This window comes from Bombina bombina, chromosome 1, assembly GCF_027579735.1.
Source record: "Bombina bombina isolate aBomBom1 chromosome 1, aBomBom1.pri, whole genome shotgun sequence".
Classification (NCBI taxonomy): domain Eukaryota; kingdom Metazoa; phylum Chordata; class Amphibia; order Anura; family Bombinatoridae; genus Bombina; species Bombina bombina.
The window spans coordinates 276,210,798-276,226,395 of record NC_069499.1 but is presented as its reverse complement, the minus strand read 5'-3'; positions in this window follow the sequence as shown (position 1 = coordinate 276,226,395).

Sequence of the window (15,598 nt, the reverse complement as noted above, 5' to 3'; positions counted from 1 at the left end):
ATGCATTGTATCATTGTATTTAAATGTATTTCATATCATAATTTTTAAGATATTTTTAATATTTTGTCATGTTCATTAGTTATAGGTGATTCGGGTTACATGAGCCGGCCTTGGCTCATTACGCCTATACGTAACCCCACAGACGACGCCCAGGTGCGCTGTAATCGGGCACACAAGCGGACCAGGGCTGTAGTTGAGCGGATGTTTGGGCTCCTCAAAATGTGGTTACGATGCCTAGACAGGTCTGGAGGAGCCCTCCAATACAGCCCTAGTAAGGAGGCAAAGATCGTTATAGCCTGCAGCGTCCTGCATAATATAGCTCAGCGGGCTGGGATGCTGCAGGCCGTCCAGGTGCCCCGAGATCTCCTCCAAGATGAGGACAACCCAGTTCTAGAGGGGTGATTCCGGGACAAGGGGGTCAATGTCAGAGACAACATCATCAACCGTCACTTCAGACGGTAAATAATAAAAGTTATATAGGAGCATTGCAAATATGTGAGACTTTTAGGAAAATGAAAGTAGAATCATGCGAACATGTTAGGATTGTTCAAGAAATGATTATAGCAAAATATAAATGATATTTTATTAACATAGGTAATTTTTACATCACATGTTTCTGGCATTGGCTCCTGTAATGACTTTGCCACCTGATTTTTAAAGACAACATCAGATCGTAAGTATACACAATGGGGCCTAGTTATCAAGCCATCTACTTTACCTGCCTTCGCCGGTTCAATACGCCTGCCTAAGCTCGCCTACCATCGTCGCTGCGGACCTGCAAAATTTCGCCTTAGTTATCAAAAAAGCTGTCAAAAAGCCGCGCACCAAGTACGGGGCGATGAGCAGCGGACTGTGAGAGTTATTACTCATCCGATCTCGCTGCTCTTCGGCTTTTTGACAGCTTTATTGCTAGCCTGTCACTAAGCACCCACACTAACTACACTGTTCTACCTTCTATACCGGCGCCCTCGGAGCCCCCCGCAACTAAATAAAGTTATTAACCCCTAAACCGCCGCTCCTAGACCCCGCCGCAACTCTTATAAATGTATTAACCCCTAAACCACCGCTCCCGGACCCCGCCGCCACCTACATTACACCTAGTAACCCCTATCCTGCCCCCCCTATACCGCCGCCACCTATATAAGTTATTAACCCCTATCCTGCGGATCCCGGACCTCGCCGCAACTAAATAAATAGTTTAACTCCTAAACCGCCGCTCCCGGACCCCGCCGCAACCTATATTAAACTTATTAACCCCTAATCTGCCCCCCTACAGCGTCGCCACCTATAATAAATTTATTAACCCCTATCCTGCCCCCCCCCTACACCGCCGCCACTGTAATAAAATTATTAACCCCTAAACCTAAGTCTAACACTAACCCTAACACCCCCCTAACTTAAATATTAATTAAATAAATCTAAATAATATTTTTCTTATTAACATGCGGCTAGATTTAGAGTTTTGTCTGTAACGACCCGCGTAGCTAACGCTGGCTTTTTTCTGGCCGCACCTTTTAAATAACTCTGGTATTGAGAGTTCACAGAATGGGCTCCAAAAAGGGAGCGTACAGGCATATTTAACGCCACTGCAACTCTCGATACCAGAGTTGCTTACGGACGCGGCCAGCTTAAAAAACAGGCTCGTGCACGATATCCCCTTAGGAAACAATGGGGCTGTTTGAGCTGAAAAAAAACCTAACACCTGCAAAAAAGCCGCGTTCAGCTCCTAACGCAGCCCCATTGTTTCCTATGGGGAAACACTTCCTACGTCTGCACCTAACACTCTAACATGTACCCCGTGTCTAAACACCCCTAACCTTACACTTATTAACCTCTAATCTGCCACCCCCGCTATCGCTGACCCCTGCATATTATTTTTAACCCCTAATCTGCCGCTCCGTACACCCCCGCCACCTACATTATCCCTATGTACCCCTAATCTGCTGCCCTAACATTGCCGACCCCTATATTATATTTATTAACCCCTAATCTGCCGCCCACAGCGTCGTCTCCACCTAACTACACTTATTAACCCCTAATCTACAAACCGGACCTGAGCGCTACTATAATAAATGTATTAACCCCTAATCCGCCTCACTCCCGCCTCAATAATCCTATAATAAATAGTATTAACCCCTAATCTGCCCTCCCTAACATCGCCGACACCTAACTTCAAACATTAACCCCTAATCTGCCAACTGGAGCTCACCGCTATTCTAATAAATGTATTAACCCCTAAAGCTAAGTCTAACCCTAACACTAACACCCCCCTAAATTAAATATAATTTAAATCTAACGAAATAAATTAACTCTTATTAAATAAATTATTCCTATTTAAAGCTAAATACTTACCTGTAAAATAAACCCTAATATAGCTACAACATAAATTATAATTATATTATAGCTATTTTAGGATTAATATTTATTTTACAGGTAACTTTGTATTTATTTTAACCAGGTACAATAGCTATTAAATAGTTAAGAACTATTTAATAGCTAAAATAGTTAAAATAATTACAAAATTACCTGTAAAATAAATCCTAACCTAAGTTACAATTAAACCTAACACTACACTATCAATAAATAAATTAAATACAATTCCTACAAATAAATACAATTAAATAAACTAACTAAAGTACAAAAAATAAAAAAGAAATAAGTTACAAAAAATAAAAAAATATTTACAAACATTAGAAAAATATTACAACAATTTTAAACTAATTACACCTACTCTAAGCCCCCTAATAAAATAACAAAGCCCCCCAAAATAAAAAAAATGCCCTACACTATTCTAAATTACAAAAGTTCAAAGCTCTTTTACCTTACCAGCCCTGAACAGGGCCCTTTGCGGGGCATGCCCCAAGAAATTCAGCTCTTTTGCCTGTAAAAAAACCACATACAATACCCCCCCAACATTACAACCCACCACCCACATACCCCTAATCTAACCCAAACCCCCCTTAAATAAACCTAACACTAAGCCCCTGAAGATCTTCCTACCTTATCTTCACCCTGCCAGGTTCACCGATCCGTCCTCGGAAGTCTTGATCCAAGCCTCTGAAGTGTTGATCCAAGCCCAAGCGGGGGGCTGAAGAGTGACGTCCATCCTCGGGCTGAAGTCTGGATCAAAACTTCTGAGGACGGATCGGTGAACCTGGCAGGGTGAAGATAAGGTAGGAAGATCTTCAGGGGCTTAGTGTTAGGTTTATTTAAGGGGGGTTTGGGTTAGATTAGGGGTATGTGGGTGGTGGGTTGTAATGTTGGGGGGGGGTATTGTATGTGTTTTTTATACAGGCAAAAGAGCTGAATTCTTTGGGGCATGCCCCGCAAAGGGCCCTGTTCAGGGCTGGTAAGGTAAAAGAGCTTTGAACTTTTTTAATTTAGAATAGGGTAGGGCATTTTTTTATTTTGGGGTCTTTGTTATTTTATTAGGGGGCTTAGAGTAGGTGTAATTAGTTTAAAATTGTTGTAATATTTTTCTAATGTTTGTAAATATTTTTTTGTTTTTTGTAACTTAGTTCTTTTTTATTTTTTGTACTTTAGTTAGTTTATTTAATTGTATTTATTTGTAGATATTGTATTTAATTAATTTATTGATAGTGTAGTGTTAGGTTTAATTGTAGGTAATTGTATGTAGTTTATTTAATTAATTTATTGATAGTGTAGTGTTAGGTTTAATTGTAACTTAGGTTAGGATTTATTTTACAGGTAATTTTGTAATTATTTTAACTATTTTAGCTATTAAATAGTTATTAACTATTTAATAGCTATTGTACCTGGTTAAAATAAATACAAAGTTGCCTGTAAAATAAATATTAATCCTAAAATAGCTATAATATAATTATAATTTATGTTGTAGCTATATTAGGGTTTATTTTACAGGTAAGTATTTAGCTTTAAATAGGAATAATTTATTTAATAAGAGTTAATTTATTTCGTTAGAATAAAATTATATTTAACTTAGGGGGGTTGTTAGGGTTAGGGTTAAAACTAGCTTTAGGGGTTAAAAAATTTATTAGAGTAGCGGTGATCTCCGATCAGCAGATTAGGGGTTAATACTTGAAGTTAGGTGTCGGCGATGTTAGGGAGGGCAGATTAGGGGTTAATACTATTTATTATAGGGTTATTGAGGCGGGAGTGAGGCGGATTAGGGGTTAATACATTTATTATAGTAGCGGTGAGATCCGCTCGGCAGATTAGGGGTTAATAAGTGTAGGCAGGTGGAGGCGTCATTGAGGGGGGCAGGTTAGGGGTTAATAAATATAATATAGGGGTCGGCGATGTTAGGGGCAGCAGATTAGGGGTACATAAGGATAACGTAAGTAGCGGCGCTTTGCGGTCGGCAGATTAGGGGTTAATTATTGTAGGTAGCTGGCGGCGACGTTGTGGGGGGCAGGTTAGGGGTTAATAAATATAATATAGGGGTCGGCGGTGTTAGGGGCAGCAGATTAGGGGTACATAAGTATAACGTAGGTGGCGGTCGGCAGATTAGGGGTTAAAAAATTTAATCGAGTGGCGGCGATGTGGGGGGACCTCGGTTTAGGGGTACATAGGTAGTTTATGGGTGTTAGTGTACTTTAGAGCACAGTAGTTAAGAGCTTTATGAACCGGCGTTAGCCCAGAAAGCTCTTAACTACTGACTTTTTTCTGCGGCTGGAGTTTTGTCGTTAGATTTCTAACGCTCACTTCAGACACGACTCTAAATACCGGAGTTAGAAAGATCCCATTGAAAAGATAGGATATGCAATTTACGTAAGGGGATCTGCGGTATGGAAAAGTCGCGGCTGAAAAGTGAGCGTTAGACCCTTTCCTGACTGACACCAAATACCGGCGGTAGCCTAAAACCAGCGTTAGGAGCCTCTAACCCTGGTTTTCACGGCTACCGCCAAACTCTAAATCTAGGCCTAAATTAATCCTATTTAAAAATAAATACTTACCTTTAAAATAAACCCTAATATAGCTACAATATAAATAATAATTATATTGTAGCTATCTTAGGATTTATTTTTATTTTAAAGGCAACTTTCAATTTATTTTAACTAGGTACAATAGCTATTAAATAGTTATTAACTATTTAATAGCTACCTAGTTAAAATAAAGAGAAATTTACCTGTAAAATAAAAACTAACCTAAGTTACAATTACACCTAACACTACACTATACTTTAATAAATTATTCCTATTTAAAACTAAATACTTACCTGTAAAATAAACCCTAATATAGCTACAATATAATTAATAATTACATTGTAGCTATTTTAGGATTTATATTTATTTTACAGGTAACTTTGTATTTATTTTAGCTATTTAGAATAGTTATTAAATAATTAAATAAACTATTTAATAACTACCTAGCTAAAAGAAATACAAAATTACCTGTAAAATAAATCCTAACCTAAGTCACAATTAAACCTAACACTACACTATCATTAAATTAATTAAATAAATTACCTACCAATAACTACTATTAAATTAAATTACTAAAGTACAAAAAATAAAAAAGCTAAGTTACAAAAAATAAAAAAAATAAGTTACAAACATTTAAAAAAAATTACAACAATTTTAAGCTACTTACACCTAATCTAAGCCCCCCAAAATAAAAAAAATTCCCTACCCTATTCTACAATAAAAAGTTACCAGCTCTATTACCTTACCAGCCCTTAAAAGGGCCTTTTGCGGGGCATTCCCCAAAGAAAACAGCTCTTTTGCCTGTAAAATAAAAATACAACCCCCCCAACATTAAAACCCACCACCCACATACCCCTAATCTAACCCCAACCCCCCTTAAATAAACCTAACACTACCCCCCTGAAGATCATCCTACCTTGAGCCATCTTCAGCCAGCCGACCCACCGATGGAACCGAAGAGGAGATCCGGAGCAGCAGAAGTCATCATCCAAGGGGCGCTGAAGAAGTCTTCCATCCGATGAAGTCATCATCCAGGCGGCGCTGAAGAGGTCTTCCATCCGATAGAAGTCTTCATCCAGGCGGCGTCTTCAATCTTCATCCATCCGGAGCAGAGCGGAGCCATCTTCAGACGAGCCGACGCTGAGCCATCCTCTTCTTCCCGACGACTAACGACGAATGAAGGTTCCTTTAAGGGACGTCATCCAAGATGGCATCCCTTCAATTCCGATTGGCTGATAAGATTCTATCAGCCAATCGGAATTAAGGTAGGAAAAATCTGATTGGCTGATTTAATCAGATTGAAATATTATTTAGATTTAGGGTTAGTGTTAGACTTAGGTTTAGGGGTTAATAATTTTATTACAGTGGCGGCGGTGTAGGGGGGGCAGGATAGGGGTTAATAAATTTATTATAGGTGGCGACGGTATAGGGGGGCATGATAGGGGTTAATAACTTTATTATAGTGGTGGTGGTGTAGGGGGGGCAGGATAGTGGTTAATAACTTTATTATAGTGGCGGCGGTGTAGGGGGGCAGGATAGGGGTTAATAGGTATAATGTAGGTGGCAGCAGGGTCTGGGAGTGGTGGTTTAGGGGTTAATACATATATTATAGTTGCGGCGGGCACCGGGAGCGGTGGTTTAGGAGTTAATTCATATATTATAGTTGCGGTGGGCACCGGGAGCGGCGGTTTAGGGGTTAACATATTTAGTATAGCTTGCGGTGGGCTCCAGGAGCGGCGGTTTAGGGGGTAAACACTTTATTTAGTTGCAGCGGTGTAGGGGGGGGAGACAGATTAGGGGTGTTTAGACTTGGGGTACATGTTAGGGTGTTAGGTGTAGAAACTACCATAGGAATCAATGGGATGTCTGGCAGCAGCGAACATGAACTTTCGCTATGGTCAGACTCCCATTGTTACCTATGGGATCCGCCGCCTCAAGGGCGGCGGTTTGAAAACCAGGTACACTGGGCCAGAAAAGTGCCGAGCGTACCTGCTAGTTTTTTGATAACTAGCAAAAGTAGTCAGATTGTGCCGCACTTGTGTGCGGAACATCTGTAGTGATGTAAGCATCGATCTGTGTCGGACTGAGTCCGGCGGATCGAAGCTTACGTCACAAAATTCTACTTTTTCCGGTGTCTAGGGCTTGATACGCCACAAATACGCTGCGGAATTCCAGCGTATTTGAGGTTGACGGCTTGATAACTAGGGGCCAGTGTATGGACCGAGATTGGGGGAAGGGGATTTTGCAAAATGTAGTTTCAATGTATTATTTAGTTTAGACATTATTAGATTTTAGATATTCTGAAAGGGATACATGCCACAGAATAGCAGATAAAGGGATACTCTGAAGCACATAGCATTGCCAAAGTCATACATCAGAGGTTAAGTATGCACAATGTATATGACTCAGCTTAACACTTGATTGTTAGAACATAACACAAAAGAGGCTATATATGCTTAGTAAGCTATTGCTATAAACATATTAGTAAATAGGTAGTGTTAGGGGGAGGGATAAAAAAAACTATGTACAATTTGTTGAGATATTTGATTTTCAAATTATTTTACATTAGGGAGATGACTTCATCTACAGACTGAAAGTGAAGAATACCATTGTCTTTCAACTGTGCTGACTTCGACAAACATATAAAGAAACCTTCACATTGTAAGTATACCCATTGTATGGAACCAGTTGGGGGGGCGGGGGTTGGCCCCTAATCCATAGCAGAATTATGTACCATTTTATTATAGAGTTGATGCACACTTTATTTTCCATTAGGGAGAATGACTTCATCTACAGACTGAAAGTGAAGAATACTAAACTGAAAGTGAAGAATACCAATGTGATCATGTCTGTTGCATTGTCTTTCAACTGTGCTGACTTTGAAAAACATACAAATACACGTTCACATGGTAAGTGTACACAATTCTATGGAACAAGACTGGGGATGCAGGATACATCCTATGGGAGACACTTATGTTTCCTCTTTTCTTTTAGATGGGATTTCACAATCCTCTATTTTGAAAGTGATAAATATGACACATAATAAAGATAAACTGATATTTTGAATAGAATGGACTTTTAAAGACCATACATCCAGGTTAGTTTGCACAATGCATGCTATTAAGAATCATAGGAGGAATAATGTGCAACTAATTCATAATATAATGAATGTGTCAGACAATTTTAAACATGTCCTATTTTTGAAGACATTTATTAAATATACATTCCCCCTACTTTGTGCTAGATAGGACTCAGATTGTGATCAATCAGACAGATAAAGGGATACATTTCCTAATTGACATTTAGGTATATTAGTTTTTGAAGGGACAGGAAATATTACATTAAATTATGTCCCTCATACAATTCAATAATTAGGGATATTTGAACAAAATTGGATATTAAGCATTATTTTGTCTAATTTTAAATGTTAATATGTAAGTCAACTCTTGATTAGACAATTAATGTGATTAATGTTAAATTATGTGTAGATAGATATAGATGAGATAGATCTCGATTTCCAGTCTGAACCTGAAACATTAGAGCATAGACAGAATATGAATTTAAAATTATTAGATTGACAGAATATTTGTTTAGTCATGTGTTCATTAAATAACATAATTGATTTCATATCTCTTTTTTTTTTCTTACAGATTTTCATTTTTGATGAATTCCAAACGAATATAGATTTATTGTTAGAATCTTTTTTTTTTAATAAATATCTTTACATACTATATATTTTTATTTATTTATTTAAATACATAATTTATATATATATAAATATATATATATTATATATGTATATATTATATATATACTGTATATATATATATATATATATATATATATACTGTGTATATATATATATATATATATATATATATATATATATATATATATATATTCATATTCTCTATCCAAGTAAGATAATAAGAAATACATCCTTCTAATATTAGGACGTGTAAACAAAAAATTAGTCCCATGACTGTTTGTTAAAGTATCTATTTTACAAGCACATGCCTGATATTAAATATAATACAGTTGACATTTTAAGAAAAACTCTAAATATCAACACAGCTCAAGCAGATAATGAGTGTTAAAATCTTGTATCTTAGAAAAGTGAAGGTGAAGGTTAGATACAGCCATCTAATTTTTGGTTGTGTGATTTAAAGATGTGCAAATAATAAAATGTTAAGGACATGTTAATATCAACTTTGGTCATGTCACTTTTAAGAAATGTGTATGGTGAACTTGTAAGATTAAAGTGTAGCTTAATTTTATATTCACATTCTAATATCTATCATTTTATTTAAAAAACTTTAACATATTCTTAAAATATATATAGCTTAGTTATTATGGTCTCATTATTTGCAAGGTAACCAAAGTAGATTAAATGATCTTTAAAGAAAACATGATAGCTAAGTTTATTTTCACATTTAGACAGAGTTAGTTATTGTATGCCATATTGATGACTTTTCCCTCTAGTGGAGTCATTTGAAGGGACAGTTAACTCATAGATATTTCAAAATATAATTTCTCACAATTATCCTCTTTACCTGCTGGAGTGTATAACATTGTTTACAAGTATTTATGTTACCCTTAATTTTGTTTTACAAATAGTTTATTTCTTCTATGGTATCTTTGCCTATTCATAATGTTTTTGTCCTTAAGGCAAAGCTGTGTAAACACAGCCATTATAAAATATTTCACTCCCAGTTGGGCATACAGTATATAAGGTAATACACATTTATAAATATTTAGGTTGATTATTTAGCAGCTATAAGAAGTATGTATATGTAAACAATGGGATAAAGTTAGGAGATCAGATTATATCTACAAGCTAAGAAAATGTTATTTTGCTGTGGCTTCAAAATAATAATTCATAGACAAACAGGAAAAATTAAATTTCATACATTATATACTCTGCTGATAATAAAATAATGAGGAATTGTAAACACATTAAGTGATCCACATATTAGAATATACTGTCCCTTTAAGAGTCTGCACTGAACTGTTTAAAAGCTCCATCAAAGGAGGGAGATAAGTGGACAGTTTACATATTATGTCCTCACACAGGTCAAATGTATATTCATATAACAGGCTTGAGTATGCCCTAATGTGTATAAAAGTAAATATCTATTTTTGGTTTACGGTCCCTTTAAATGTATATAACCTTTTACGGGGTATACACTCATCTATTTAAATATATTATCATATTTAGACATGATCTTTCAACACAAGATTCGCACCTATGTAAAGTCGAATCTAATTTCCCACATTAGCACACAATCGATGTGCATTGTTGGGATTGTAAATACATTGAATAGAGCACTGTTAATACTTCACTATGAGTCACAATATTTATTTAATAAACAATGAGTACATACAATGTTAACTTTTTTGAATCTATTAATGAACTTGATCAATAATAAACATAAAAATGTGTCATAAATATTTACTTATGTGACTGGATTATATTTACTATTATTGTTTCCAAATCATACAATTGAAAAAAAATAGTCTACAGCTTTGTCCCTTTAAACTATATTATTCTATTATTTTTCAAATATACTACTGCCCCCCTTTCTATATCATGCAGCATGAACATATGTTTTTTATTTCATTTCCTATTTATATATGAATTGTCATGAATGACATCATGATGTCACATGCATATTACATCCAAACCTCCAATAATCATCTTATGATTGTACAGACAGTCATTGCTATTCATTTGAGTGCCTAGATGCAGACCATCTCATTATGTCATCATTGTTCTGAGCTTCTCAGCCACTTCTAAGTATACATAAAACATAATCGTGTTGAAATTCATTGATTTAATGTCATGATGTATGATATGTAAAATGATTTATGTGTAAACTGTCCATTTCACTCAAACAAACATTAATATTCCTCTAACCTAAAAAATGCAATTCTGAATGTGTCTATTAATATTGGGATGACATACATTTAATCCTAATGTAAAAGAGATATTCACAAAACATACTATGTAAAAGTAATGTCAGATAGATACCATTCTATTCTTAATATTTAATATGAATGGTAGTATCTACCGTGTATAGATTCTGAATAGTAATTGATTGAACCATCAATCTTAAAATAATTCTATTTAAGATTACAAAGGCAATCATCTTAATCTATATGTTAATCAGTGATTACCTTGCTTCAAAGGCTATGTAGAGTTGCCATTTAGATTTGATCATATTACACACTCCCATATTATCCAATTGTTGGAGTCTCCAAAGTCAACCCACGGGCATGTGTCTAAAAGAACTCTATGGCGTTTCAACCTCAAATGCATACATGCATACTGATATGTTATCAAAAAGAGAAATATCATATTATAAAATCATAAAGATTAGCACATAATGTTGACTTTGAAAAATATATGTAGATTACGAGTCTTGCGTTAGCCTTAAAAAGCAGCGTTGAGAGGTCCCAACGCTGCTTTTTAATGCCCGCTGGTATTACGAGTCTGGCAGGTACAGTTGTACCGTTCACTTTTTTCCGCGACTGGAGCATACCGCAAATCCCCTTATGTCAATTGCGTATCCTATCTTTTCCATGGGATTTTCCTAACGCCGGTATTACGAGTCATGGAAAAAGTGAGCGGTAGACCCTCTCCTGTCAAGACTCCTACCGCATTTAAAAGTAAGTAGTTAAAAACTCTTAACTAAAGTGATAAAAAGTACACTAACACCCATAAACTACCTATTAACCCCTAAACCGAGCCCCCCCCCCCACATCGCAAACACTTAAATACATTTTTTAAACCCTAATCTGCCGACTGGACATCGCCGCCACTGTAATAAATATATTAACCCCTAAACCGCCGCATTCCCACATCGCAAAACTAGTTACATTTTATTAACCCCTAATCTGCCGTCCCTAACATCGCCGACACCTATCTACATTTATTAACCCCTAATCTGTCACCCCAACGTCGCCGCCACTATATTAAATGTATTAACCCCTAAACCTAAGTCTAACCCTAACCCTAACCCCCCCTAATTTAAATATAATTTAAAATAATAAAAAAAAATTACTACAATTAAATAAATTATTCCTATTTAAAACTAAATACTTACCTATAAAATAAACCCTAAGATAGCTACAATATAACTAATAATTACATTGTAGCTAGCTTAGGGTTTATTTTTATTTTACAGGCAACTTTGTATTTATTTTAACTAGGTAGAATAGTTATTAAATAGTTATTAACTATTTAATAACTTCCTAGTTAAAATAAGTACAAATTTACCTGGAAAATAAACCCTAACCTAAGTTACAATTACACCTAACACTACACTATAATTAAATAAATTACCTAAATTAACTACAATTAATTACAATTAAATTAAATAAACTAAAGTACGAAAACCCCCCACTAAATTACAGAAAATAATAAAATAATTACAAGAATTTTAAACTAATTACACCTAATCTAATCCCCCTAATAAAATAAAAAAGCCCCCCAAAATAATAAAAATCCCTACCCTATACTAAATTACAAATAGCCCTTAAAAGGGCCTTTTGCGGGGCATTGCTCCAAAGTAATCAGCTCTTTTACCTGTAAAAAAAAAGACAATACCTCCCAACATTACAACCCACCACCCACACACCCAACCCTACTCTAAAACCCACCCAATCCCCACTTAATAAAACCTAACACTAACCCCTTGAAGATCACCCTACCTTGAGACGTCTTCACCCAACCAGGCAGAAGCGGTCCTCAAGACAGCCAGAAGTCTTCATCCGATCCGGGCAGAAGAGGACCTCCAGATGGGCAGAAGTCTTCATCCCGGAGGCATCTTCTATCTTCATCCATCCGGAGCGGAGCGAGTCCATCTTCAAGCTATCCGACGCGGAGCATCCTCTTCCATCCGACAACTAACACTAAATGACAGTACCTTTAAGTGACGTCATCCAAGATGGCGTCCCTTCAATTCCGATTGGCCAATAGGATTGAAGTTCAATCCTATTGGCTGATCCAATCAGCCAATAGGATTGAGCTCGCTTTCTATTGGCTGATTGGAACAGTCAATAGAATGCAAGTTCAATCCTATTGGCTGATTGGATCAGCCAATAGGATTTTTTCTACCTTAATTCCGATTGACTGATAGAATTCTATCAGCCAATCAGAATTGAAGGGACGCCATCTTGGATGACGTCACTTAAAGGTACCGTCATTTAGTGTTAGTCATCGGATGGAAGAGGATGCTCCCCGTCAGATGGCTTGAAGATGGACCTGCTCCGCTCCGGATGGATGAAGATAGAAGATGCCTCCTGGATGAAGACTTCTTCCTGTCTGGAGGTCCCTTCTGCCTGGATCGGATGAAGACTTCTGGCCATCTGGAGGACCACTTCTGCCCGGTTGGGTGAAGACGTCTCAAGGTAGGGTGATCTTCAAGGGGTTAGTGTTAGGTTTTATTAATTAGATTAGGTTTAATTAGTTTAAAATTCTTGTAATTATTTTATTATTTTCTGTAATTTAGTGTTTGTTATTTTTCGTACTTTAGTTTATTTAATTTAATTGTAATTAATTGTAGTTAGTTTAGGTAATTAATTTAATTATAGTGTAGTGTTAGGTGTAATTGTAACTTAGGTTAGGGTTTATTTTACAGGTAAATTAGTACTTATTTTAACTAGGTAGTTATTAAATAGTTAACTATTTAATAACTATTCTACCTAGTTAAAATAAATGCAAACTTGCCTGTAAAATAAGCTAGATACAATGTAACTATTAGTTATATTGTAGCTAGCTTAGGGTTTATTTTCTAGGTAAGTATTTAGTTTTAAATAGGAATAATTTAGTAAATAATAGTAATTTTATTTAGATGTATTTAAATTATATTGAAGTTAGGGGGGTGTTAGGGTTAGGGTTAGACTTAGATTTAGTGGTTAATAACTTTATTATAGTGGCGGCGACGTTGGCGGTGGCAGATTAGGGGTTAATAAATGTAGGTAGGTTGCGGTGACATTGGGGGCGGCAGAGTAAGGGTTATTAAATAAAAAGTAGGTGTCGGCGATGTTGGAGGCAGCAGATTAGGGGTTCATAGGGATAATGTAGGTGGCAGCGGTGTCAGGATTTGCAGATTAGTGGTTAATAATAAAATGCAGGTGTCGGCGATGTCAGGGGCGGCAAACAGGGCCGCCATCAGGGGGTGATAGGGGTGACTCCTGTCAGGTGCCCAATGAGCCAGGGGGGCCCCATGAGGCAAGAACTAAAAAAAAAATTTTTTTTTTTTTTAATTTTGCCAGCCACCAGTGGGTACTACAGCAGAGTGCTAATTGATCATGGGAAATGTTATTACAAGTAGTAAAGTATTAGAATTTGAGAGGATTTCTCAGTGTGCACTAAACCACTATGCTCAGTGTGAGACAGACTTGGCACTTTGTACAGTGTGTGCCTGAGTCAGACGGCAGATCACTTTCATTTGAAGAGGAGGTAGGACTTACTTAGCAAATGTTTTTTATTTCTTTGTGCAATTTTGGATTGTAACTTCAGTGTGGTAGTAGTTGTATGGTGGGGCCAGGGGTCCATAAAAACATTTTTTTTTTAGCAGCAGTGTATTTATGATTATTTGACAATGCTGTAGAAATTCTATATTTAAAACCATGCAGAAATGTTTCCTCCTCAATACACAAATGGTAGATGCCCTTTTGGCAGATATGCATTTTATATATATATATATATATATATATATATATATATATATATATATATATATATATATATATATATATATATTACATTCCAGTTTGCTGCCCCTTTATGCAGGGACTTTCCAGATGCAAAGAGGCATTTTATCTAAGATTTTTACATCTGCATAAAATTTTATACTCTCAGACTAAGATTGCTCAATGTTTGAAATGAGACAGGTTAACTTAAAACTGTTCAGTTTACACTACAGCTGACTTAGTTTTGAAATACATACCAACAAGCCTAAATCCTGCATTTAACCAGATCTAATGGTATGAGTACCACAGCTTATGGTCCCACTAAGATCATATAGAGTACAGCATTTTCAAAATCCATAAGTACAGCTGACAGATGGGAAAATTTGTACACTATATTTGAGGTGGTGCTCTTGGTTGGGGAAAATGGGAAAAAAACAAACAAACATATGTCAACCTTTTAAAGGTACTTTTCTTCATCTAGCCATCTACCCAGCTCATTAATGTACAATTTTGAATTCACAGAATTATTTTTGTTTGCACATTTACAAATATGATTCTTTAAAAAGTGATCTCTTAATTTCTGCATTTTTTTTATCATGCATGTCACACACTGTTGATTTAGGGGATGCAAGGTGCATAAATGTTTCCTCCTGTGAGTGTTTCTGTGGGTGTATGTGTTTATGTCTTTGTGCTTTGGTTTGTGTCTCTATGTGTATGTATTTTTTATCTGTGGGTCTCTCTGTGAGGGTGGGTGTGTATGTCTTTGTGCATTTTCTGTGGATGTTTGTGAGGGTGTGTGCATATGTCTTTGAGCTTTTTCTATGGGTGTTTCTTTGAGGGTGTTTGTGTGTATGTATGTATGTATGTCTGTGTTTTCTGTGGATGTCTCAGTGAGGGTGTGTGTATGTATGTCTGTCTGTGTTTTTCATGTGGTTGTCTCTCTGTGTGTGTGTGTGTGTGTATGTCTTTGTGTGTTTTCTGTGGGTGTCTCT